Raw genomic sequence first — 22,063 nt, 5'->3', positions numbered from 1 at the left:
TGTGCGCGCGCGTGCAACTTGTGCCACCTAGAACATCTTCCACTCCCTCACATAGTGGGCAATGCCAGGACCACTTTGGGAGTCGTTACTTCATACTCATGATCAATATCATCAGTATCTATAATTGCCCAGATCCAGGAAGCACAGCTGGACAGTAAAACATCAGGTTAGGCCGGGCATGGTGGCTTATACCTGCATTGCCAGCATTTTGGGAGGCCGAGGCAGGTGGATCACAAGGTCAGGAGATCAAGACCATCCTGGCTAACACCGTGAAACCTTGTCTCTACTAAAAATACCAAAAAATTAGCCAGGCATGGTGGCACATGCCTATAGTCCCAGTTACAGTCCCAGCTACTTGGGAGGCTGAGGCAGGAGAATCTCTTGAACCCAGAAGGTGGCGGTTGCAGTGAGCCAAGATTGTGCCATTGCACTCCAGCCTGGGCGACACAGCAAGACTCCGTCTCAAAAAAAAAAAAAAAAAAAAAAAAAAGGGTGGGCGCTGTGGCTCATGCCTATAATACCAGCACTTTGGGAGGCTGAGGTGGGTGGATCACCTGAGGTCAGGAGTTCGTGACCAGCCTGGCCAATATGGTGAAACCCTGTCTCTACTAAAAATACAAAAATTAGCCGGGCGTGGTGGTGGGCGCCTGCAGTCCCAGCTACTCGGGAGGCTGAGGCAGAAGAATCGCTTGAACACGGGAGGCAGAGGTTGCAGTAAGCCGAGATCGCGCCACCGCACTCCAGCCTGGTGACAGAGCGAGACTCTGTCTCAAAAAAAAAAAAAAAAGAAGCATTAGGTTAGAGTTTCCCACCCCCTGACTTTTTGACTACTTGCTAATTCCAGTAGTTTGGTTTCCCCAGGGGTGAGCATGGGAGGGGAAGGAGGAATGAGGCGAGTACATTGTGTGGTTTGGGTCTCTTACAGCCAATCTGGGCCTTCTCCCCGACTCCTCAAACTCACACAGATTCTATTTAAAAAGGAAGTTCCCTTTTGGGGAAATGGCACATTTAGAATCCATATTGTCTGTTTTAAGTGTGTACTCTATTGAGAATTGAGCTTTGATTCTCTATGTACCCTTTTTAGTTTCTCCATTAAGCATCCATCTCTCTCTCTTTTTTTTTTTGATACCAGGTCCCGTTCTGTCGCCCAGGTTGGAGTGCAGTGGTTCAATCACGGCTTACTGCAGCCTCAACCTCCTGGGCCCAGGTGATCCTCCCACCTCAGCCTCCCAAGTAGCTGAGACCACGGGGGTGTACTACCACGCCCGGATAATTTTTTGTATTTTATGTAGAGACACGAGTTTCACCATGTTGCCCAGGCTGGTCTTCAGCGATCCCCCTGCCTCAGCCTCCCAAAGTATTGGGGATACAGGTATGAGCCACTGTGCCCAGCCTCATTCCATCCTTTTATGACATCTATTGCCTGTGGGTGATGAGGGTCCTGAGATGTCCTGGGAATGTCCAAGGTGGCTGGCTAGTGTTGGGTACTCTTGACTATAAATGCAGCATCATTTGATGAGATACATTCAGGGAATCTCAGTATGTAACACAGGTCATCTGCGAGTCCCTAAATGTATGTCACATATATCTTCTATCTGTGGTGAGCACCTACATTGCCATGCCATACCCAGAAAGGTGCCTACTGTAGGCAATGCCTAATTGTATCCCTAAGCGGAACATTTAGAAGGTTATGTAGCCTATTTGCCAGGACTGGCCAGAATCTGGTGTCCTGGGTTTATATGTGTCCTGGAGTTTTCTTTGCCCCTTGACTGACAGGCTCATTTACCAGACTTTGGTGGCTTCCTGTCCTGCATTGTAGACAGAATGCCGTGGCCTCTGTGATGGTGCATTCAGCTGTCCTTACCTGGAAGGCACAAGTCTGATGGGGTTTTGAATTCCACTCATGCTATTTTTATGGACATCCACGTCCATAAAACAGAGGGCAGTGGTGTAGCATTAATAAAATCTGAGGCTGGGCGTGGTGGCGCATGCCTGTAATCCCAGTTACTTGGGAGGCTGAGGCAGGAGAATCACTTGAACCTGGGAAATGGAGGCTGCAGTGAGCTGAGATCATGCCACTGCACTACAGCCTGGGCAACAGAGGGAGACGCCATCTCAGGAAAAAAAAAAAAAATCTGATATCATGATGTTCACTGCCATAGGGGTTGAAACTTGATCATTTAGTGTTGCTTCCGGGCACAGGCCCACACTGCCAGCCCATTGGCTACCATCTCTAAATCAATGAAAAAGCAGCAAGGAGCATTCTGGAGGGGTTTTTCAGGAAAATCACCACTGTCCCCAGCTCTGTCCATTGGGTAGTACCTTTTGGTGTGTGCAAAATTTTAAACAGCTTTTGTTTTCCCCTGTGGCTGCACAGCTGCAGGGGCCAAGAACAATCCACCAGCCTGTAACTTAGCGGGCTCCATCTGTGAACCAGCTTCAGGCGTCCTCAGGGACTTGGTGTATCGACGCCTCCATGAAGCTGGAGGTGCTGGCACAAAATGTTCCTCTGGGATTAAGGGAGGAGGCCACCCCTCATATTGTCTTATGCCCAATTTCTGCCTCCAAAGAAAGAAGAAGTAAAAACTAAAAGGCAGAAATGAAATCCACAGGCAGACAGCCCAGCGCCGCGCCCTGGGCCTGGTAGTTAAAGATCGACCCCTGACCTAATTGGTTCCATTATCTTATAGATTACAGACATTGTATAAAAATGTACTGTAAAAATCCCTATCCTGTTTTGTTCCGATCTAATTGCCAGTGCATGCAGCCCCCAGTCACACACCCCCTGCTTACTCAATCAATCACGACCCTCTCACACGCACTCCCTCTCACACGCACTCCACTCGAGCCCTTAAAGGGCACAGAAATTGCTCCCTCGGAGGGCTCAGCTCTTGAGACTGAAGTCTTGCCGATGTCCCCGGTCGAATAAACCCCTCCCTTCTGTAACTCAGTATCTGAGGAGTTCTGTCTGCCGCTCGTCCTGCCACAGGTTCAAGGGATGTCTGGCCATCTTCTAATGCCATATGTAACTCCTCTGATGCCTGATGACCCCATTCCACACAGTAGCCAGTCACTGGCACTTGTAGCTGCAAAGGATCATTAGAGTTAACTGGCCTGAGCAGAGTGCAGTCTGTACAGCCTGCCGGACACTGCTGCTGTTGTTGTTCTTGTTGTTGTTGTTGTTGTTTTGAGATGGAGTCTCACTCTGATGCCAGGCTGGAGTGCAGTGGCTCGATCTTGGCTCACTGCAACCTCCGCCTCCCGAGTTCAAGCGATTCTCCTGCCTCAGCCTCCCGAGTAGCTGGGACTACAGGCACAAGCCACAATGCCCAGCTAATTTTTGTATTTTTAGTAGAGATGGGGTTTCACCATGTTGACCAGGATGATCTTGATCTCTTGACCTCATGATCCGCCCGCCTCGGCCTCCCAAAGTGCTGCGATTACAGGCATGAGCTACCGCGCCCGGCCTGGACACTGTTCTTAAGCACGCTGGCCTCTGCCAGCTCTTTTCCTCAGTGCAGTGGTCTCTTCCCTGCCTGTACTGCTTCACCCACATTACATGGCTTGGCTCAGGGAGCCCAGTGGGTCCTGGATGTGCTCTCATCCCACTAATGCTGTTCTCATGGTAGCATTTTTCCAATGGCAACATCGCTTGCCATTGTGGACAGATGTATTATATATCCTTAGAACAGGCTGTGTATCCCCACACTGGGAAGGGTACACGACCTTGGGTAAGACAGTTCCTGCGGGTCAAGGATATTCTTGGAAGATGTTTTGTTATGCCCAGACTGTTTGTTCCCCAAAGAAGACCACCAGAGTCCAGAGTCAAAGCCAAGCGGCAAGGATCTTTACTACAAGTTCGAACTTGGTCCCTCCTTTACACAGTATACAAGAGGGCCCCGAACAATGCGAGCGTTTGCTTTTTATAGCCCGAAAGTTGTAGGGGAACAAAGAAATTCTTTTGGCTCCTGCGCTTTCAGTAACCTTGAACGGCTGTCTCCTTATCGGAGACTTTCCAGGTGGTGTTTGTACTGGGCTCAGGGAGTTTGAGAGATATATGGTGGTGGGATGGGAGGATGGGATGTGTTTGTGCTAGGCTCAGGGAGTTTTGAGCCCGGGGCTGAGGAATGTGCCCAGCTCCTTTCATTCCCCCCTTCTTTTCAGGTATCTTTAGAGCCAATCTTGGGTCTTATAAGTCTGATTCTGTTTCAGCGTCTATAGGTTGGTATTGGGCTCTGAGGACCATGAGTTGTACGGTGTCAAATCTCTCCCTAACAAATTGTAAAATTCTGTTAACAGCACAAGGTCCTACGGTAAGCAGAAATAGTAGACTTAGCAGGGGTCCAAGGAAGGGGGCTAACAGAGAAAACATAGAGGAATTCCACCATTGGTCTGCAGCTGAAGCAAACTGCCGTGTTTTTACTTTAGTGCTTAACTTGCGTAACTGTTGGACCCGGTCCTCTACAAGTCCTGATTCATTTATGTAGAAACAACAGTCTTCTTTTAGAAATATACATGTACCACCTTTTTCTGCAGTGAGTAGGTCTAGGGCCCTCCGGTTTTGCAAGGTTACCTGAGCTAGGGACGTAAGCTGCCGCTGAAGGGAGGCAAGGGACTCAGCCGACTCCTCCATAGCAACGGCAAATTGTTGGTATAACTTGTTACTTTTTATGAGGGTGTGACCTAGGGCTCCCCCCGCCAGTCCGGCCGCAATGAAGGATGCGGTGAGGGAGATTCCTGCAATGAGGGGGAGAAATATGGCTCGTGCAGGTCTTGGTCTAGGGTCTGGGTGAATAACAGCACTAGTCCAGTTACCGGTATACCCTAGGAACTCGCCAGCAGTTAGTAGAGTCAACCGGGGAACTAATGTGACAGGGAGACATAGTAGGTTATTAACAGAAGGACTAGGTAGGTTCTTAGATAAGGTTCTATTACATCAGAAGAATATGCCTGATGGAGCCTTTAAGGTGATATTAGGGGGCGTTGCAGTGATGCTGCAGAGGCTGGAATTGGTTCCTGAGAAACAGTAGGGAAACTTCTCCTGACTGGGGTTTAGGTATAGGGGCACGCTCAGGATAGGAGCATACGAGAGGTTTCGGAGGTTGTTAGCTTGGGCAAAGGTAGAGGATCCCCATGGCAGAGGGACAGCTGTTAGCGGTGGATGCCCTAGAGTGGCGCACAGGAAGCAGCCAGACAGGCTATGAAGTTCTGTAAGGTTAGCAAGTTCTAGTCCTTCTTGTAATAACTTTAACCAGGAGAAAGGACGTAAGTCTTGTGTTAGTCTGTTTTCCTGTCGTTGGATATTCCCGTGGACCAGGGGCAGTACTTGCACTAGGCCTCGCCACAGATAGAGGTGACTGCTAGGCCATGTGGAGGAGGGGGAGTAGTATACAGCCCCATGTTGAGGTGTGGTCCAGCGGGAGTTCCAGGGGTCTCTAACTATCCATGTATATGGAAAGTCTCTATCCCGTCTACGATAGAAGGGCCATTTAGGGTCTAACTGTTTTCTCTCTCCCCAATAACGGGGTCTGTGGATGTTACAATAGTTATAAGGACAGCCAGCATTTTGGTGCCACCAATAGTGTTTACAATTGTATTTAGTCTGATCAAACTCAAAGCATATTATTGGTGTCATAGGTTTGGCTATTTGAAAACCAGTAAAATTTAGTAGAATTGGGCTGTTGCACCCTGAGGAAGGGCAATCAGCACTGGCCAATAATTTTCCGGGCTTATGAGGTTGCCCAGGGTGGGTTCGGTTTTCATAAAGCCAGAATCTCCAGACAAAGGGATTATGAGCTGGTTTTGTGATTTCTCCAGCGGCCACTAGGGCGACTAACGTTAGGGTTAGACTACCTAACTGCATGTTTGCAGTGAGCTATGCTGCCGGCGCAGGGTGAGTTTTAAGGGGTTGTTCCTAGCTCTGTCCACAGTCCACGTGTCCGGTGCTTCAGCCGCCGCTGTGATTGGTCCCAGAAGATCAGAGGTTGGGTTCACTGGCTTGACGTGGGTGTAGGTGTAGTGGATCCACGATGCGATGCCTTTTACCTTCAGGGCGGTGGGTGTGGTTAGGAGTACCTGGAGTGGTCCTTTCCACCTGGGTTCTAGGGTCTCTTGTCGGTGTCGCTTGACCAGGACCCAGTCTCCCGGCTGGTACGGATGGGGTTTCGGTGGGGGACCGGTCTTATATAGTTCCTTCAGCTTGGGCCAGATTTCTTGATGAATTTTCTGCAAGGCTTGTAGGGAAAACAAGAGTTCAGAGACATTTTCTGTTTCGGACTTGAGCAGATCATCTTTTAGGCCGGGAACTAAGGGTGGGGGTCTGCCATGCATAATTTCATAAGGAGTAAGGCCCAGTCTGTAAGGGGTGTTACGGGCCCGGAACAGAGCGTAGGGGAGAAGGACCACCTAATTAGCGCCAGTCTCTATAGTCAATTTAGTTAAGGTCTCTTTTAAGGTCCGATTCATTTTTTCTACCTGTCCTGAACTCTGGGGCCTGTAAGCGCAATGTAGTTTCCAATTTGCCCCAAGGATGGAAGCCAAATCCTGACTTACCTTAGCGACGAAGGCCGGCCCATTATCTGACCCTATCTGGACGGGGAAGCCATACCTGGGGAGGATATCTTCCAGGATTTTCTTTGCTACAACCTGAGCAGTTTCTTTCTTGGTGGGGAATGCTTCAGTCCACCCTGAAAAAGTATCTACAAAGACAAGTAAGTACCGATACCCGTATTTTCCTGGCTTTATCTCAGTAAAATCTACTTCCCAGTAGATACCGGGCCTGGTTCCCCTGAGCCTTGTTCCCGTTGCAGCCTGGGATTGGGGGTAGGCGTTGTTAAGCTGGCAGACTTTGCAACTTGTCACGATGTTGCTGGCCATCTCGGCTGTATGTCTGAATTTGAGCTTAGAGCGTCTGATCAGGTCTATCATCCACCGAGCACCCAGGTGGGTGGTTCGGTGGATGTGTTCTAACATTTGTTGTCCTAATTTTTCTGGTAGGATGGTTTGGTCATTAGTATCAGTCCACCACCCATTCTGGATCTGTTTCAGGGGAAGCTTGTCAATCCACTGGAGATCTTGTTCTGAATAATCAGGGAAATATGGCAAGTCCCGGGGGCCCGGGTCAGGGAGCTGGAGTGCAAGGAGTTGGCTGGGAGCCTTCGCCACCTTTCTTGCAGTTTGGTCCGCCAGAAAGTTGCCTTGAGCAGTTGGAGTAGTTAGTTTCTGATGCCCTGGGCAATGCACAATGGCTAACTTTTCTGGCCTCCATAGGGCTGTTAGCAGGGCTAGGATTTCTTGCTTGTTTTTTATTTCTTTTCCTTCAGCCGTCAGTAACCCCCGCTCCCTGTAAATGGCCCCATGTATATGTGCTGTTGCAAAAGCATATCGGCTGTCTGTATATACCGTCAGCTTTTTCCCCGCCCCTAAGGTAAGAGCTTGGGTGAGCGCTATTAATTCGGCCTTCTGGGCCGATGTCCCCGGGGGCAGGGGTTCCGCCCAGATTACCTTAGTCTCTGAAGTCACTGCCGCTCCAGCGTACCTCTGGCCCTGATGCATGAAGCTGCTCCCATCAGTGAACCAGACGAGGTCGGCGTCAGGAAGTGGGCGATCCTGCAGGTCTTCTCGAACTCCGTGCACCTGAGCTAGTATCTCGGTGCAGTCATGGAGTGGGGCGTCCAGGTCCGGGTTGGGCAGTAGCGAGGCAGTCTCTTACCCAGTGGCCAGCCTCCTTGCAGTAGGCACATTGGTCTTTTTTTCAGATTATCATGCCTGGGGGGGGGGCCGCCTAGGTTGGGTGTACTCTGGCTGTAGATGTTCTTTCTGTACTACTGCTGCCAGGACCTTGGTCAATTTTTTTAGTGGCCTTAAATTGCCTTTTTTTTCTGGAGTATCTCTGTTATTATAAACCTGCTGGGCTATCTGAAGGAGGTTTTGAATTCGCTTTTCTTCCAAGTCTTTTAGTTTTTGGAGTTTTTTTAATATCTGGGGCTGCCTGATTTATGAAAGACATTACAACAGCTGTCTGACTTTCTGGAGCCTCTGGATCTATGGGGGTGTACTGTCTAAAAGTTTCTATTAATTTTTTAAGTAGGTGGCTGGGCTCTCTGTCTTTTCTTGCCGAATAGAATATATTTTAGCCAAATTAGTGGGCTTGTAAGCAGCTGCCCGGAGACCTGCCATTAGAGTCTGGCGATAAAGGTGTAGCCGTCCCCTACCTTCTGCCGTGTTGTAGTCCTACGCCGGCCTGGTCAGAGGAAAGGTCGCGTTTATGAGGTCAGGGTTAGCAGTCGGTTGACTGTCGTCCCCCGGGACCAGCTTTCCAGCTTTTACCTGTATTCCCTCTCGCTCCTCCGTGGTAAACAAGATTCGGAGGAGCTGCTGACAATCATCTCAAATGGGCTGGTGGGTGAACATGACACTATCCAGTAAAGCCAGTAAATCTTTGGGGTTGTCTGAAAACCGAGCACTCTGAGCCTTTTAGTTATACAGATCACTGGTGGAGAATGGCCAGTACTGGAGCTTGGGGATTTCTGTGTCATCTGGGGGTTTTATTTCCCGAAGGGGTAAAGCCACCGTGGAGTCAGGCGGCTGGGGGGGGGGGCCTAGTCCGCGAAGTGCGCCCTCGCATCCGCCCCCCCAGCCTTTTAAAGTTACTTTCCCTTTCAGCGAGCCCGCCTCCCCTCCGCCTGCTCCGTCCCTCTATCTCTCTCTCTAATTTTTCCGTTTCTGTTTAAATCTTTGATTGACATACTTACAGGGTCTTTTCTTTAAGTTTCTATCTCATTCGCGCGCGCTTTCTCTCTCTGTCTCTCTGTCATCCCGTGTCCTTTCTCCTTTATACTCAGTCTCTTTCTCTGACTCTCCACGTCTGCCGTTTTCTCCCCTTTCTCTTTCCGATTTCCCTTCTCACTTTCTCCCTTTCCCATCTCTATGGTCTCTCTCTCACTTATTTTCTCTTTTCTCCAGTCTCACTTTCTGTGTCTCTTTTTGTAAAGGAATGTGGGTTAGAATTAGGTTGTGGGTTGGAATCCCTGTAAAGGAAATCCGCGCCGGAAGCCGGGAGCCCGGGGACCGGGGCCGCGAGCGCGCGCCGGAAGCCGGGAGCCCGGGGACCGGGGCCGCGAGCGCGCGCCGGAAGCCGGGAGCCCGGGGACCGGGGCAATTCAGACAGCAGGCGCGCACCCGGGGACCGGGGCAATTCAGACAGCAGGCGCGCACCCGGGGACCGGGGCAATTCAGACAGCAGGCGCGCACCCGGGGACCGGGGCAATTCAGACAGCAGGCGCGCACCCGGGGACCGGGGCAATTCAGACAGCAGGCGCGCACCCGGGGACCGGGGCAATTCAGACAGCAGGCGCGCACCCGGGGACCGGGGCAATTCAGACAGCAGGCGCGCACCCGGGGACCGGGGCAATTCAGACAGCAGGCGCGCACCCGGGGACCGGGGTCAGATTCAGACTGTTGCCGGGATCGCGAACCCGCTCCGGCAACTCAGATCGCAATTTAAATCAGAAGAGAGCCAGGGGACGTCTCCCACCGGTCTCCACTGGCTGTCCTATAGCGCGTCCGCCAGGACTGTGCCAGCCTCAGTTTCAGACCTCGCGAGTCAGAGATTCAGATTCAGAACAGACACACAGACACAGACAGACAAACGGAGACGAGCCAGCTCACCTATCAGTAGATCGATCCTAGCAGATCCGTTGACCAGGGGTCTGGTGGGCTTGGGGAATCCCGGACGAGCCCCCAGATGTTATGCCCAGACTGTTTGTTCCCCAAAGAAGACCACCAGAGTCCAGAGTCAAAGCCAAGCGGCAAGGATCTTTACTACAAGTTCGAACTTGGTCCCTCCTTTACACAGTATACAAGAGGGCCCCGAACAATGCGAGCGTTTGCTTTTTATAGCCCGAAAGTTGTAGGGGAACAAAGAAATTCTTTTGGCTCCTGCGCTTTCAGTAACCTTGAACGGCTGTCTCCTTATCGGAGACTTTCCAGGTGGTGTTTGTACTGGGCTCAGGGAGTTTGAGAGATATATGGTGGTGGGATGGGAGGATGGGATGTGTTTGTGCTAGGCTCAGGGAGTTTTGAGCCCGGGGCTGAGGAATGTGCCCAGCTCCTTTCAGTTTCACCTGTGAATCATTAGCAGTCCATACTCTGGCAGCTCATGGAATGACTCCCTAGGTCCTGATAGGAAATTCTAAGAGGTATCCAAAGGTTCACTACACGTTGTAAAGTCGCAGGTGTGGAGCCCACACTGCCACCATAATTAAGGCTGTAGCAGGTCTTTCTACCATTCTGTGAAGCTGCCTGCTGCTAGGAGATGTGGCATGTAGTAAACAGGAACTCCATAGCCACGGCCCATAGCCTAACACCTTTTATCATGAACACATGTCCCATGGCCAAATAATTTGTACGTAAGACATCACTGCAATGGAATAAGCATTTGTAAATCTATGAATAGTGGTGCTGGTGGAAGTGCTGTGGGTGGGATAAGCAAACCCGTGAATATGTTTGTGTTAATCCACCTTCATTCGCCACCACCATTTACCTCTTGCACTGACCAAATAGGTGAGGTAATAGTGGTGTTATGGAAATCACTAGCCCTGCATCTTTCAAATCTTTATGGAACTAATTTCTGCAATGACTTCAGGCACAGAATTGTTTTTAGGTTATTATCTTGGTTGTAGGTGGCCCTTTCAAGGATTCTAATTGGTCATTCCCACTGTGACAGACCACATTCCTCGGATAAGGAGAGCAAGGCTGTCAAAATAGCCACATGGTGTGCCTGGGATCCTACCTGACCCACTGGAAGGTGGACTCTGGCCAAGACTTATCTATCCCTTGACCTCCCTAAGCCTCTCTCCAATTGACCATAGAGATTCCAGGGATTAGGCTCAGATAATACCAGTCACTACACATGTGACTTCCAGTAAAATGAGCACAGACTGAGATTATAGAACCCAATTCCTGGCCCTCTCTGTTGCTAAGTGTCTATCTGGAAAGATCCTCCCTGAGCCTGCTTACTCATCTGTAAGTTGGAGCCAAAAATGTTCTTTGGATCGTGTGTCATTTGTGCTGATGTGATAAGATTACACACATCAAGGGCTTTACACATTGCCTAATGATCATAAGTACCATTCACCGTTTCTGCTGCAAAGTGTAAAGAGGAAGATAAATTATCTATTACTATTTAGCAGTATCTTAATAACTCATATTTTATGCACTTTTAATTTCATTTATTTCCAAATCTTTTCTTTTCTTTTCTTCTCTTTTCTCTTTTCTTTTTCTTTTCTTTTCTTTTCCAGTAGAGACAGAAACTCTCTTTGTTGCCCAGGATAGAGTGCAGTGGCAATCATAGCTCATTGAAGTCTTGAACCTCTGGACTCAAGTGATTTTCCTGCCTCAGCTTTCTGAGTAGCTGGGACTATAGGCATGCACCACTATGCCTTGCTATTTCTTTTTTCTTTTCTTTTTTTTTTGAGTTGGAGTCTCGTTCTGTTGCCCAGGCTGGAGTGCAGTGGCATGATCTCGGCTCACTGCAACCTCTACTTCCCGGGTTCAAGTGATTCTCCTGCCTCAACCTCCCAAGCAGCTGGGACTACAGGCGTGTGTCACCACACCCAGTTAATTTTTGTATTCTTAGTAGAGACAGGGTTTCACCATATTGGTCAGACTGGTCTTGAACTCCTGACCTCATAATCCACCCACCTCAGCCTCCCAAAGTACTGGGATTACAGGGTGAGCCACTGTGCCCAGCCGCCCGGCTATTTCTTTAAAAAATTTTGTAGAGATGGGGTCTTGATATGTTGCCTAGGCTCAAATGTTGTCATCTTTTAAATAACAGGATTTGGGGCTGGGTGTAGTGGTTCATACCTGTAATCCCAGCACTTTGGGAGGCCTAGGCGGGCGGATCGTGAGGTCAGGAGTTCGAGACCAGCCTGGCCAATATGGTGAAACCCCATCTCTACTAAAAATACAAAAATCAGCCGGGCATGGTGGTGGGTGCCTGTAATCCCAGCTACTCAAAAGGCTGAGGCAGGAGAATTGCTTGAACCCGGGAGGCAGAGGTTGCAGTGAACTGAGATCGTGCCATTGTACTCCAGCCTGGGCGACAGAGCGAGACTCTGACTCAAAAAAAAAAAAAAAAAAAAAATCCAAAAATTTAAAAAACAATAAACAAACAAACAAACAGGATTTAGGGACAGGAATTTATACTAAGTCAATTTTCTATGAATATTCTTACATGTCAAATTTCGAAGGCCCAGACTCAAATACTTGATTCTTATTTTCAAATAATTGGGCTGTAAGATTTATCTGTTACTTCTTAACATATAATTTGTACACCTGTCTAGGATTTAACTTGGAAAAGATTTTTCAGAACTTGGTATGATTATATAAAACGTGTGCTTATGACCACAGCTGGTAGGCATGTGAGATGGTGAGGCATTTCCGCAGAGCAGAGGTTCATAAAAGCTTTATCATGCATCAGAGTTACCCGGAAGGCTCTTTAAAACACAGATTGCTTGGCTGGGCGCAAGAGGGTGCGCCTGTAGTCCTAGCTACTTGGAAGGCTGAGGCAGAAGGGTCTTTTGAGCCCCGGAGTTTGAGGCTACAGCACACTGTGATTGTGCCTGTGAATAGCCCTACACTCCAGCCTGGGTGGCATAGCAAGACCCTGTCTCTAAAACAATAACAACAACTAAAACAAAAACCATGCAGATTGCTGAACCCAACCTAGAGTTTCTGATCCAGTAGTACTGGGGTGGGGCCTGAGAATTTGCATTTCTGACAAGTCCCCAGATGATGCTGATCCTTATTCTCCTGGCCCATAGACCATTTAATTAAAGCCAGCAAAGTACTCATCAACGTTGACCCAGGATATAAGCTGAAGATGAAGAACAGCCTTGAGGCAGCGAGGGAGGCCTGCCCTTTAACATCAGGAAGCCAAGTAAAGGGGTGACTCACCAGGGCAGGGTGGGGTTCCTGTGTGTGAGAAACCAGAATTGAGAGCTGCACCAGCTGTGCGGCCCCAGGTTTCTCAGGCGGCACAGGGGAAAGGCACTCGGGACCACACCCCAACTCACCTACCCTGTGTAAGTTTTTTCCGTTGCACATATCAACATCTAACATGTCATACATTTGATTTACCTCATTTATTCTCTGACTCCCTGCCTCCTATTAGAATGTAAGTTCTCTAGAACAAAGATTTATATATGTTTTACAGAAGAACAGTGCCTGAATCATAGCAGGTGTTCATGCCTATATACATATAACTATGTTCATAATGTTGTTTCTAGAAGGATCCACGAGAAAATGGCGGCAGACTGTCTCTGAGCAAGGGAAATGGGGGAGTGGGTGGGGGGAACTATAACTTTTTTTTTTTTTTTTTTTTTTTTTTGAGACGGAGTCTCGCTGTGTCTCCCAGGCTGGAGTGCAGTGGCGTGATCTCGCCTCACTGCAAGCTCCGCCTCCCGGGTTCACGCCATTCTCCCGCCTCAGCCTCCCAAGTAGCTGGGACTACAGGCACCCGCCACCATGCCCGGCTAGTTTTTTGTATTTTTAGTAGAGACGGGGTTTCACCATGTTAGCCAGGATAGTCTCAATCTCCTGACCTCCTGATCCACCCGCCTCGGCCTCCCAAAGTGCTGGGATTACAGGCTTGAGCCACCGCGCCCGGCCGGGAACTATAACTTTTTACTGACTCTATAGCCTTTTGAATTTTTCCTTTTCTTTTCTTTTTTTTTTTTTTTTTTTGAGATGGAGTCTTGCTCTGTTGCCCATGCTGGACAGTGCAGTGGCGCAATCTCATCTCACTGCAACCTCTGCCTCCCGGGTTCAAGCAATTCTCCTGTCTCAGCCTCCCAAATAGCTGGGATTACAGGCGTGCGTCACCATGCCTGGCTCCTTTTTGTATTTTTAGTAGGGATGGGGGTTACACCATGTTGGCCAGGCTGGTCTTGAACTCTTGACATTGTGATCCACCCGCCTCAGCCTCCCAAAGTGCTGGGATTACAGGTGTGAGCCACAGTGCCCGGCTGAATTTTTCCTATGTATCTTATCTAGCTAATCAAAAACAGATCTCTATTGTTGATTAGGAAATATAAATTGGAAGAGAAATACGTATAATAGGAAAAACCTGAAGGAGCCCCATTTCCCCCTAAATCTGGTGAGAGCATTGTGGACAGCTAAGTGAGAACACCTGAAATATGCTTGAAGAAAAGTTCATCTTTGAAAGGGCATTCAGCTCAGTCCCACGTGGCCCTACCCCAGCCCCAATCTGCACCTGGCCCTATCCCAGGACAACCCTATGGGGCCCCAGAGTTCCCTCCTAGAAACCAGAGGTTCCCAGCCCTTCCTGCTGCCTACCCCACCCCATGGACACTTGTCCATGTGTCAAGTAACAACAGCTAATACTGGAGTGGGTTAGAAACAGCCCTGGGGCTGCCTCAGGAAGGAGAGAGTATCTCTAAGTCCAGAGAGCTCAAGGTGGAACGAGAATCCAGGTGTTCAAAGGGGAGGCAGAAGGAAATGATGACAGAAAAGGGGGATTTGTGCTCATCTCAGCAGGAACTTGGGTTGGGGCTGAGAAACTAGGAGGAGCCATGCCCCGGGGAGCCTGGAGGAAGATGCCCAGGCCAGAGCACCACCTTGGAATTGGGGGAGCCAGGCAGGACCCCGAGTAGACACCAGGGGTTAGCGCCTGTTACAGGAAGTTGAGGAAGAAAAACAATAAAGTTGCCCTTCCAAACAAGACAGGAGCAGTTTCTACCATAGATAACCGCTGGCCTAGTTATTTAGACAATATATATGTACCGAGCACATCGTTGTGCCGGGTCCTATGTCAGAAAAGGGATTTTGGGGCCAGGCGCGGTGGCTCATGCCTATAATCCCAGCACTTTGGGAGGCTGATGTTGGCAGATCACCTGAGGTCAGGAATTCAAGACCAGCTTAGCCAACATGGTAAAAACCCTGTCTCTACGAAAAATACAAACATTAGCTGGGCATGGTGGCTGGTGCCTGTAGTCCCAGATACTTGGGAGGCTGAGGCAGGAGAATCACTTGAACCCAGGAGGTGGAGCTTGCAGTGAGCTGAGATTGCACCACTGCACTGCAGCCTGGGTGACAGAGCGAAATTCTGCCTCAAAAAAAAAAAAAAAAAAGAGATTTTGATAAAACGCAGACTTACATGACCTGAGGCTACCTTCCTAGAGACTGAGTCTTCTTTGGAAGGTGGCAGGGATGCAGCAACCCACACAACCAAGCCATTCCCACCTCACCAATGTGGAGAACCTGAGAGACGGTGCCTCCCTCCCCCGCGGGATTTTCTGTGGTCTCAGACCCCACAGCAGCTTCTGTGCTCACCCAGCAGGGGGCAGCCTGAGCTCAGGCGCCAACTTCCCAGCACCTGCTTAGGAGACGGGACAGATCGGTACCTAGCCCCCTCACTGCCCACTGCAGGGTGGGCACGGTGCCCACTTGCTGGTGGCAGCAGCACCAGAGAAACAGGATGCACCAGGAGGCTGTAAAAAAAGGCTGTTTTGAGTTCTCCCTAAGCCGTGATGGTGCTGCCTGGCAGATGCTCAGCCCTGGCATGCTGCCACACTCACCCTCTGTAGCATCCCGAGACTAAGGATCATCTCCTTCTCATCCCATTGCAGCCTGCTCACCCTGCTTCTACTCACTGTTTCTCTGAGGCATAGAATCCTGGACCCCAGAGCTGGAAGGGACTTGGTTCCTGCTAGTGCCGGAGTTGCCATTTCAAATAACTTCAAAGGGCAGGCAGGGAGCCTGAATCTGTGAAGCTGACTTAGGATAATATGGCAGGAAATGGTAGTGGCTAGGCCGAACTGGGGAAAAGAGCCTTGTGCAAAGGCATCTAAATTTAATTGTTTTGCTAACTGTGAGTAAGATAAAATGCAGCTATAGGCTGAGTTGGGACATGAGTTGGCTGCCAGTTTCCTCCCTGTCCAGTCCACCCCTACACCTTCGAGATGGGCAAACGAAGGTCCAGAGAGGGCCCAAGATAGGGCCTGATTCCCTTCTCACCAGAATCCAGTTCTTCGGTGCTGTTTGTTCCTCGGGGGCACAGGGCAAATATTAAACAGAGAGAGTTGGGGGTGGCGGGGACGTCTAGCTTCGCCTGCCCCACGGCTGCTGATCAGTCTTGGATTGCTTCATTTCCTTCCTTGGCCACAGATCTCCTGTTTGGAGAAAGCAGCCTCCTCCAGAATACAGGGCACTCCTTTTCCTCAGAATGAGTCACAGCCTCCAAGCAGACTTGTGGACAGCTTACTCGGAGACAGAATTCTCCACTCCCACTGCTTTTTCCAATGAATACCTCCAGTGGTGGGGCTCCACTGCCTTGGGCCACCGCCCTAGGGCTGCGAACTTTAATGTACTCAGGTTTTTCTCTCCTTAAAATGAATTCCTACAGAGAAACACTCAGGGGTCTTCTGGCCTTGATTCTTCAGATCTCATTAAAAAAAAAAAAAAAAGATACAGATTAGAAGCATAAAGTGCTGTTTTCTCGTAAGGTGTGAAGGCCGCAGGAGTGTGGCCGGTACTTGTCGTGGCTCTGCAGGTACCAAGAGTGGTTCTTCAGAAATCCAAGCTTGCGCCTGCATTGCCTCCATCTCCAGGAGAATCAGCAGGCCATGCTGAGCTTGGTGGAGATGCTTCATTAGGGCAGGAAACCTGAACCTCAGTCTCCTGGGTAGCAGGAACTGGGTTGTGGCCCCATTACCAATCATAGAGACACCTTTGGGACCTGGGGTAAGTATTTATGATACAGCTAGTCACGTGAAGAAAGAGGGGAGGATGAGGACACAACCAAAGCCACTGTCACAGAGCTCCTGCCCACCTAGCACCTCCCAACCTCCCAACCAACATGTGCAAAAGATGGCCAGAGTCCTGAAAAACTGGTCTCGAAAGGACATTGTCTCGAGTATACCTTTGAGAGGAGGAAACAGAACATTTACCTATTTGTTCAAGGAAAAAGAAACAGAAAAAGAAAAAAACAGAGACGAATAAGATTAGCTACCTGCAAGGCATGGTAGGAACAGGATGGAAATAAAGGGAATGAGGGGGAATGAGACTTCTAGGAATATCTCTTTTTGTTTATTTTCTTTTATTTTTAGCAGAGATGGGGGTTCCTTATGTTGCCCAGCTGGTCTTGAACTCCTGGGCTCAAGCTATCCTCCTGCCTCCACCTCCCAAAGTGCTGGGATTACAGGTGTGAGTTACCACACCCAGTCCTCTTTTTGTTCTGACCTGACTTAAAATCATTTTAATATTTCACAACTCAAATACAAATAAAACTCACAAGGGGCCGGGCACGGTGGCTCAAGCCTGTAATCCCAGCACTTTGGGAGGCCGAGGCGGGCGGATCACAAGGTCAGGAGATCGAGACCACAGTGAAACCCCGTCTCTACTAAAAATACAAAAAATTAGCCGGGCGCGGTGGCGGTCGCCTGTAGTCCCAGCTACTCAGGAGGCTGAGGCAGGAGAATGGCGGGAACCCGGGAGGCGGAGCTTGCAGTGAGCCGAGATTGCGCCACTGCACTCCAGCCTGGGCAACAGCGTGAGACTCCGTCTCAAAAAAAAAAAAAAAAAAACTCACAAGGACAGGGAAAACCCTAAAGTTGAATACAGAAACAAGCAAATAAAATGTACCCTTTGACTTCTATCTTACCACTTTGTAGTAAAAATAGTTAATCCCAGTAACATGCTAAACATTTTCTAGTTTCATTTAACCCTTGCAACATCCCTAAATGGTAGGTACGATGACTACTCTAGTTTTACAAAACGGGAATTGCCCTTCAGGAAGGAGGCAAAGGAAGCTCCCAAGCTCCCAGGGACTTGAACTCATGTTTTGCACCAGATTTTTTACTAGATCTCAATTCCGAAATCCTATTCCATCTTCAGCTCTGAGCCAGGCATAGAAGGATGATTTAGTGTCTCTGAGTTCCAAGAATCTACAACACTTAACATCTCAGTGACAAACTTTTAACATCCTGAGGTTATACATAAGGGAATGAATAATTCCTTTATCATTCATACAGATTTAAAGGCCAGGCCGGCATGGTGGCTCACACCTGTAATTCCAGCACTTTGGGAGGCTGAGGTGGGTGGATCACGAGGTCAGGAGTTCGAGACCAGCCTGGCCAACATGGTGAAACCCTGTTTCTACTAAAAATAAAACAAATGAGCTGGGCATGATGGCAGGAGCCTGTAATCCCAGCTACTCGGGAGGCTGAGGCAGGAGAATCTCTTGAACCCGGGTGGCGGAAGTTGCAGCGAGCCGAGATCGTGCCACTGCACTCCAGCTGGGGTGACAGTGCGAGACTCTGTCTCAAAAACAAAACAAAACAAAAAGATTTAAAGACCAAAAAGATTTTAGAAATTCTGGGCACTCCGTGTGGTCTGCTTTCCTGGACGATATGGCATTTTAGGTAGGTATAGAAAAGGAGCTGGAGAATTCCAGAGAGCAGAAGACACTTGGAGCGAAGGGCTGAAAGGGGCTTGGTGTGTTAAGAGCAAAGGCTTCCGGCCGGGCGCGGTGGCTCAAGCCTGTAATCCCAGCACTTTGGGAGGCCGAGACGGGCGGATCGCGAGGTCAGGAGATCAAGACCATCCTGGCTAACCCGGTGAAACCCCGTCTCTACTAAAAAACACAAAAAAACTAGCCGGGCGAGGTGGCGGGCGCCTGTAGTCCCAGCTACTCGGGAGGCTGAGGCAGGAGAATGGCGGGAACCCAGGAGGCGGAGCTTGCAGTGAGCTGAAATCCAGCCACTGCACTCCAGCCTGGGCGACAGAGCGAGACTCCGTCTCAAAAAAAAAAAAAAACAAAAAGAGCAAAGGCTTCTGCATAGGAATGAACAACACAGTAGGACGTCCATCACGCTGCTGGATGACTCTCAATATAAGAGTTCCAAGTCAAGGCGAACGTCATGGAAGGAAGATGTCCACAATGAGGCCGGGGTGAGGTTGGTAAATTCCAGTTCCTAACTTTAGCCCTTAGACAGCTACATTTAGATATTGGATATTTGCTGCCCCTTTCAATTACTGGGCTGCAAGTAATTACTTCTCCAATTACCTAGGAGAAGGCAGAGGCTACATTCTGGATCTACGACTAAAAAATGTTTTTGCAAAAAACGTTTGCTCCTTTGGTTGTTTTTGCTTTTCTCTTTCATCTCTACTTCCTCAGCCACTCCCTGTTTGCTGAGCTGAAAAGCAAGTTCTCAGCCCTGCCATCTCTTTCGAAAGCCAGCTTGCCTGTAGCCCCCAGGGGCGAGGAGAGGTGCTAGAAGAAAATACTTCTCCGCTTCTGCGTCCCTTCCGAGCTGGAGGTGGTGCTCAGTGGGGACAATGAGAAAAAAATGGGAAAGCAAAAAGGCTTTGTGGGAAAGGAGAGTGGCCACATACCAGCGCTGGGTCTAGCTGGAGGGCAAGCAGGAAACACGAACAAAATGAAAACGTGGAGAATTCCTATCAGACCACTGCTTCACTGTATCCCAAGTTTTAATCAGGACGAATGTTCAGATAAACCAGAAAAATCCTTGAAACGAGGACAAATGCAACATTTGAGCCTCAAGTCGCTGCTTCCCATTGTCATCCCCTTTGGAAACAACAAAAAATATCCCACATGTCTGACCAGACTGGCCAACATGGTGAAACCCCGTCTCTACTAAAAGTACAAAAATTAGCCAGGTGTGGTGGCAGGTGCCTGTGGGCAAGGCTGAGGGATGAGAATCACTTGAATCCAGGAGGCAGAGGTTGCAGTGAGCCGAGATTGTGCCACTCTGTATGTGTGTGTGTGTGTGTGTGTGTGTGTGTGTATACACACACACATACATCCCACATCTCCCACAGGATAAAGTCCGTATCTGGTCTGCTTTGATTGTTTCCTCCCTGTCATCATTGACCCTGTGTCCTCCTGGCACCTCTGCCCAAGCCTTATCCAGCAGCCCCTTGCCCTGGATTCCCACACCAGGCTACAGCTCTCCGTCCACGCCCCCCATCCCCACCGGGAACATGCTTCCTCTTGCAGCCCGCTTCAGGACCAGCCCACACACCACCTCCTCCAGGGGCACTGGGTCCCCGGAAGGTGGTGGCTCCTCCTCCCAACTCCAGGCACTCTGACACCACTTTGTCAGTGTGTGGTTTTCACATCCTGTCCTAGTGGTATGTTTGTCTTTTTGCCCCCAGATTCACAGCTTCCTAAATGAAGGAGCTAAGTATTGCTCTTTTCTTTAACCTAGAACAAGATACAGTTTCTGATCATACTTAATATTTGATGAACAGATGTTTTCCTTTAAAGTTTCACTTAAACTTTTAAAACCTCAAACCACGGTAAGAAATACATCTGACATTACCACCCAGACTCACACACACATGCCACTGAATCAAAAGTTTCATGAAATAATACTTACTCTGTTGGAAGCATTCTGATATTTTCCTTAATTCCATTTTTTTTTTCCTTTTAATGACATTTATTTTAACGCTGAATTTACTCCCGTGCCATAAGTTTTTGTTTCTTCAGTTTCTTCTGGGATATCTTTTCCTTCTGGGCAGCCTCCTCTTCTGGTTTAGGAACAATCTGTTCCTTTTCAGTAAGGATCATCTCAATGTGGCAGGGAGAGCTCATGCATGGGTTAATCCAACCATGAGCTCTGTAGGTCCGTCGGCGCATCTTAGGTGCTTTGTTCACTTGGATATGCTCGATGACCAGAGAATCTACATCTAAACCCTTAAGTTCAGCATTACGCTCTGCGTTTTTAAGCATGCGCAGCAAAAATTCAGCACTCTTTTTGGGCCACCGACCTTGTGTCCAGCCCCACTGCTTGGCCTGGGCGCACCTGCCAACTCCACCATTGTAACGTCGGAATGGTACGCACTGTTTCTGTAAAGTGACATCTTTCAGATACTTCGTGGCTTTTCGAATACGCATACCCTTGATGGCCTGGGCAGTTTCACGAGTGTTCTTAAAGTGAACACGAAGATTGGAACCTCTTGATTCGCATGATTTCGTGGGGTTCTCCAGGTCAAGTGAATAGCGAACCATTTTCATAGATTACCTCAGGCCGCTTAGGGAAAGAGCTTAATTCCATTTTTTTTTTTTTTTTTTTTTTTTTTGACACGGAGTCTTGCTCTGTCACCCAGGCTGGAGTGCAGTGGCCGGATCTCAGCTCACTGCAAGCTCCGCCTCCCGGGTTTACGCCATTCTCCTGCCTCAGCCTCCCGAGTAGCTGGGACTACAGGCGCCCGCCACCTCGCCCGGCTAGTTTTTTTTTGTATTTTTTAGTAGAGACGGGGTTTCACCGTGTTAGCCGGGATCGTCTCTCGATCTCCTGGCCTCGTGATCCGCCTGTCTCGGCCTCCCAAAGTGCTGGGATTACAGGCTTGAGCCACCGCGCCCGGCCAATTCCCTTTTTTAAAAAGTGCTTGTTGGGACTTGTAGGTGGAAAGCCATGGTCATAAAGTGTACAGAGAAGCTGTCATTGCTAAAGTGAGAGAAGCTTTGCTTCCAAGCTAGGATCAGGTTAGGATTAAACTATAAACAAATGAGGGCTTCCGCTTGCTCTGATCTGCAGACTGAGAGAGTCTGGCCTCATTAAGAAGTAAAAGCCAAGGCGGGACTTACTGACAACGGTGACGGACTTCAACCTGGGGCCTGCTCTTTGCAGCTTTCCTGTTCAGTGCCTTATATCTTTCCTTCACTCCTTTAACACACCCGTCCCTACCCCACGAAGATGCCCCAAACTGTGCCTGGTGCCCCAGCGATATTTTGTGCACAGCTCTCTGATGGCTCCTGTCACACTGTACTGTAATGCTAATCGTTTTTAGATGGCTAGCTCTTCAACTGAGCTGCTGGAGGGAGCCCGGTCAGGGAAATGCTGGCCAAAAAGAGTGTGTGAATGGGAGGAGAGGAACTGTTGCATCTTGGGGTCTAGAAGTGCCCATCTCTTCCCTGTTGTTGCCTGGGGAGGGGGTCACCACTGGCTCTGGAGCCACAGCAGGGAGACGCAGGCCCGGGCACACCATGGTGGAGGAGAAGGGCAGGGAGCAG

General features: G+C 49.3%; 1 long non-coding RNA gene and 1 pseudogene across 2 annotated transcripts; both read right to left on the bottom strand.

Moving 5' to 3' along the window:
- Positions 1-5,579: 5,579 nt before the first annotated feature.
- LOC139357929 (uncharacterized) lies at positions 5,580-9,059 on the bottom strand. Its single transcript, XR_011611982.1, has 2 exons — positions 8,754-9,059; positions 5,580-6,233 (listed from the first exon to the last, which is right to left on the bottom strand). It is a non-coding gene; the product is annotated as an uncharacterized lncRNA (long non-coding RNA).
- An 11,406-nt stretch (positions 9,060-20,465) lies between these two features.
- Positions 20,466-21,076, bottom strand: LOC139357721 (large ribosomal subunit protein uL22 pseudogene; annotated as a pseudogene). Its single transcript, XR_011611325.1, has one exon. The product of XR_011611325.1 is annotated as a large ribosomal subunit protein uL22 pseudogene (transcript).
- Positions 21,077-22,063: the final 987 nt, after the last annotated feature.

This window comes from Macaca nemestrina, chromosome 13 (genome assembly GCF_043159975.1).
Source record: "Macaca nemestrina isolate mMacNem1 chromosome 13, mMacNem.hap1, whole genome shotgun sequence".
In the NCBI taxonomy this organism is placed as follows: Eukaryota; Metazoa; Chordata; class Mammalia; order Primates; family Cercopithecidae; genus Macaca; species Macaca nemestrina.
This window is presented reverse-complemented; position numbering and strand designations above follow the sequence as displayed.